Source organism: Poecilia latipinna, unplaced genomic scaffold, assembly GCF_001443285.1.
Source record: "Poecilia latipinna isolate Pla-1442-1.1 unplaced genomic scaffold, P_latipinna-1.0 Scaffold1777, whole genome shotgun sequence".
Classification (NCBI taxonomy): domain Eukaryota; kingdom Metazoa; phylum Chordata; class Actinopteri; order Cyprinodontiformes; family Poeciliidae; genus Poecilia; species Poecilia latipinna.
Window position 1 is genome coordinate 99200 of NW_015114393.1, and position 5648 is coordinate 104847.

Below are 5648 nucleotides of genomic sequence, written 5' to 3' on the forward strand. Positions count from 1 at the left end.
TTATTTACTCTAAGTGTTTGTTTCTAAAATCTTTCAGGACTAAAGATACACAGCCTGACACTTCTTTGGCCACCAGCGGTCCTTCATTTATGGCTAAAAGGTTCGAGTTTCTTCATATTGTGTTTGGTTCTGGAGCCAGAAAGAAACAAAGCTTGTTCTCAAATTTCTACATTTTACTATTTACGCTTCTCTCTGTGTGTATGTACGCACGCAGGGTGGAGATTTTTGATGATGTCAACAGCGCGGCGGAACCGTCCCCTGCTGTTCCTCCCACATCTGCTGCCTCTGCTCCTGCACCCAAACCGCAGTCAGCGTGAGTCTCGTTTCGTGTTTCGTGTTTACCGACGACCTTAAATAAGGCGAAACTGTTGGCTGGTAAACATAAAATGTTGAAAAATCTGCCTCCTTATCCAAATGAGTGTGATGACACAAACCTTAGCAAGACCCATTTTATTTAAGTTATTTAAGGTCCAAGTTTCTGGTTGCAGACTGTAGGGAAGCCCACACTTTTACGTTAAACTTTTTGCAGAAAAAACATAAACTTTTGTTGACCTGGCAAGAAAAAAAAAAAGAAGAAAGAAAACCCTTCCCTTTCTTTCTTTATTCCTTAGCTGAGCTCAGTAGTTAATCTCTTCAGCCCGAAGTGGTCTTCAGTTCTGAACCCCCGTTCTCAGAACTAAATGTGATTGTCTCAGCATCTCATGCATTAGCTGGAAAAGTAGAGAAACGTCTAATTGTGATCATTTTCTTTTTAGTATTAACATATCAAGTGCATAAAAAAACATATCCAAAATTTGTCCTTTTCTTATTACTGTTTTCATTATTGCAATCACATCTACTGCGCTTGATGTAATTTCAAGTTTGTGTTTGCCTCATTCTTTAACAGTTTTGAATGGGAATGAGCCCACATTTCATCTATTTCCTCATGTTTCTACATTCACAGCTCCAGTACTGACACAATCGCTGCCTTGTCCAACACCCTCATTTCTTTGGACACAAACCCTAGCAGGTATTTACTGAAAAACATTACGAAAGCAAGACCCTCTCAGTTTAACATCGTTGCCCAAAGGCCTCCAACACCACACTATTTGATCATGAGTTTTTTTGTTTTGTTTTTTTTTTTCCCTTGCAGCGCTGAGAACGACAAGCAAGAGCTGGCAGAGGAAGAAGGAGGCCCGGTGGACAGTCCCACCCCAGAGGACAGGTAAACAAAATCAGTAACCGCCTCACTTGTGCCGTAGCGTGGCTGGCAGGAACACAAATGCGTTCTGATTTCCACTGTGTTCACTTCACAGTAATTTACAGAACGCACGTCTCCATTTTTGGTGACTTAAACATGAGACACGACTGGTGTCCTAAATTACATTTGATTAAACGCAGTACAAACATATTTAAGAAAGAGATGTTTCTGGGCTTTCTTGCCAAACCAGGTGCTTTAATAACACTCTGATCTGTTTTTTTTTTTCTGTTTTTTTTTCTGTCTCTTCCTCACTGCAGTGTTGAACAGGAGCCAGATACAGCGCCCAGAGATGGCGAACCAATAACAGGCGATCTCCTGGGTTTCAGTGATGGGTTCGTTAAAAAAAAAAAAAAAAAAAAAATTCTTTCTCATTTTGCAATTAAGAAGAATTTTTGAATGTTATGCATAAGGTGGCACTGTTGGACCTCATATAAAGTCTCTCATCTGTCTCAAGTTGCCTGTATGAGCTTTAAACACCCCCCCAATCTGAATCCCTAAGCCCCTCTTTGTTCATCAACTTCTTGCTTTCTGCTTCTGCAGTCCAGAAGAACCAGCGGAGCCTGTTCCATCCAGCCCGGGACGCTGGAGTCAGGATCTACTCACTGGACTTGGCGGGTACATGAAAAAGGCTCTTTATCCCCTCAAACTGCTAATCCGGACTCATTTGAAGAATTAGTCCCTCCTCGGTTGTAAATCTGTAGTTGCTTTGTTAGCAGCTAGCAAAGCATCACCTTAACTCACCTCGTTGAAGTTCTAAAACTCTTCCCCACTTTTTACTTTTCTGTGCAATGCCTGCCTGGTGAGTCCAGTCCTGCACAGACATCTGACACCCTGAATCTCGTGGCTCCGTGTCATTATAGCGAACACAGAGCCATGCAGGGTGAGAAGAGCCCGATGTGACAGCTCACGCTTCCCATCTTTGCCCTCCTCTTGTGTCAGTAGTTTCTTTTTATTATACCGCAGACAAAGGAGACAAGCAACCCTGATTTATGAGATTCATTTTTATCACAAACCCGAAGTTTTAATCCACTGCTCCGTGGCAGCACCAAACAGCCTCCGATTCCTGAATGAAACGACTTTGAAACTTTAAAAGCCTTCGTCTTTATCTGCACGTCTGCATCTGGAAATAGAAAAGAGCGCGCCGCGCTGATTAGTATTTCTGCTTTTGTTTTTGTCTTTCCACCAGCCTCAGCGTGCAGCAGCAGGAGGAGGAGAAGCAGACGGATGAGACAGCCGTGGAAACACAAAGGTAGCAGGAGATGACAGGCTGCTCTTAAACAATTATCTATCTGTGCAGAGCCGCTCCCTCGAAGAAGCACGATATGCGACGCAATGATTTATACCAACTCTGTCTGCAGCGTTGGCCCCGCAGTCACAACACTGTAACGACCAAAGCTGTGGTTATTCCTGACAAAGAGCGCTCATGGAGAGGAGAAGAAAGGAAAAACATATTCAGACAGTCTCCATGCTTGTTAAATAGTTCAGTGGATTTCAAGCTTTCCTAATGGAAACACTGTAAATAGTGTATGAGAGCAGCAACAGTAACCTTTACTTGCCCTGTGTTTTTGTTCCCATCATGCCATTCATTCTTCTCTGTCTTTCTGTCTTCCCATTATCAAGCCGAGAGAACAATTTTGTTCACCCCTTGAACTTTACTTAATTCATCAGAAATTGATGTGATAGACAAACACAAAGTGGAGCATAAGATAAAATCATTAGCCTCCTTTAGCCTAGCACTCCTAAATATTGTCCGGGGCAACTACCCGCCTTCAGGAGCAACTTAGCTCAAGTGAGATTTTCTTTAGGCAGTATCATGCTGTGAGGATACGTTACTTCAGAAGGAACACAGAGAGTCAATCAAATCTGAAAAAAAGAGCTATTTGGCAAAAACATTTGGTAAAAAAATTTTTTCTACATAATTTTATTCTACAAAGTATTAAATCAGAGGATAATGAACACACATGCATGCCACACTTTTCAGATTTTTCACATAAAATATATGTGAAAAAAAAATCATATATAGGTATAGTTTTAGTGTATGACATACAATGTCAACATAATACATTGCAGCTGTTTGCTGTTGGAAAATGACAGAAATGCAGATGTTTACTGAATATTTATACAAGACAGTATACCAGAACACTTAGTGAAAAATATCTCGGTTTCTCACATTAGTAGTATTATAAATTTGAAGGTAGCATTTCCGTTTGGCAAAGACACCCCTGATTCTGAATCCGATTGAATTCGGCGCTGCGTCCGCTCTCTGTTCCTGTTTGCCATTCAAACTGCATTGAATCTTTCCATTACGAGTCAATGTGATCAGAATTCCTCCGACACCCGACAGGGCCGTGCTGAACAATTGAGAGTGAAATCAGTGTGAAATTGTTTTTCAGCTCGGCTGATCCGTTTGATCCAAATCCGATAGGGACTGCATCCCATAACAGGTAATCATATTGGTTTGGCGCTGCGACTGTCTTCCAGCCAGCCAGATAGCATCTCGGCATGCATAATGCAGCAGCTTCTGATTATGAGCCACTTTCCTCCCATCGCAGCCCCCCTGACCTGTTTGAGCCCTCCGCTGATGTTTTCATCAACAGGTACAGGAAAGATTTTCCAAATCCCCCCCTCTTTCTCATCCTCTAACCTCGGCTCGTTGCTCTGACGCTATCATGTTGCCTCCTCACAACGTCTTCTTCTTTGCTACGCCCGCTGCTCCTAATGTAATCGTCGTTATTCACAATTGGCACCAATCACTCTGGAAGCGCTGCACATGCAGTATGTTCACCACGGCTTCCGCCGTTAATGTGCTCCATTAGCAGTGGTGACCCTGGTCTGTTTTACATTTTGTCTTTCAGTTCGGCAACAACAGAGGAGACGATGGAAAGTCCAACATCAGAAGAGTCCGATTGCATGTAAATGATCAATTTAGTTATTTATTACTTCTGTTTGGCACTTTTCTTTTTAGCTTTCGGCTTGAATTATCTGTCGGTTTTGGACCAGTAAAAGCACGAAGATTAACGTTTGAAGACTTCAGCTTTGGCTGTCCTGTACTCTGATGGATTGTTTTTATTGAATTAACTCTTCATGTCTATCTGCTGTTCCCTTCACAACATTGTGTCAGTGATAACGTCCAATTTAGTCAGCAGATTATAGCATTAACACAAAGGAAATAATCTATTTTTTTTAACCTATTATTAAAAGTTTAAGCTTCACCTGCAGCTCTGTAATAAATAATCAATAACTCAATTTATTTTAATATAGAGGACATGACCAATATGCACTTATTATTCCATTTGTGTAGTTTTGCCTTCTCTCTTTATTGTTTTCTGTAGATTTGTGTGTTGCGTGAGCAGTAACAACACAACGATGCCAAAAGGTTCACGACCTTGTAATATGTTTGCGGTCGAACGACAGAAGAGGAGAGGAACAGACATTTAGCTCCACGATCTGATCTAATGCACTGATTGTGAAATATTTTAACACATGTCCCAGTCTAAAATGTATTTTTTTTGAGCATCGCCATCTTGAAACACACACACACACATGCACGCATGCATGCACGCACACTCACAAAGTAGAACAAAAACATCCTCTTTAATTGACGCTGCATACTTAAAACTTGAGACTTAATTGGATGTGGCCTGTTAAATCAGAAGTCAACATTTCCAAGTTTGAAGTTGGCTTAAACATCCAGTAATGCTTTTTATTCTCTATACATTTTTTTCACACAGGAAGATCATTACTTCCTACCTCCAACGCCTGTTATCCCCACTTCAAACGTTCTGATGGTTTAGAGCTTGATCAAGTATTGTTTGTTGGACTTGTTTTGAGATGGTTGAAGTCTTGGTGCCTTTCAGAGTGATACAGCCTTTATTCTTATTGACCAAATAATCTTAATTTATATTTAAAAAAAAACACTCAGAAAGGTACTACACCTACAATAATAGTAATTGTGTACATCCTTACAACAGAACATGAGCAATTCTGAACTATCCCTTTATAGCTTCATCTATCTAACATTAGTAAAAATATTTTTTTTACAAAAAAAAAATCAAGCTCCTTCATCTTTCCCCACTTCTACTGTTGTTATCTGCAGAAATACACCATTCCCAGTAAAAAACGCAATGGATCTGAATCACGAGGAGTGTCTTAGCACTGCCAATCAACCTTGTGTATGTGCTGCTCCGTGTGGTGGAGAAAGAATTTACTGGGAGAAAACAGAGGAGCTTGACTTTTTCCACAGATTATCCGTCTCACACTATACTTTCAAAACAAAACACAAATATATATATATATATATATATATATATATATATATATATATATATATATATATATTTTTTTTTTTTTTTTTTTTTTTAAAAAATGGTAATGGGGTGTTTTGCCTTTTTTTACCACCGTTTCTCAC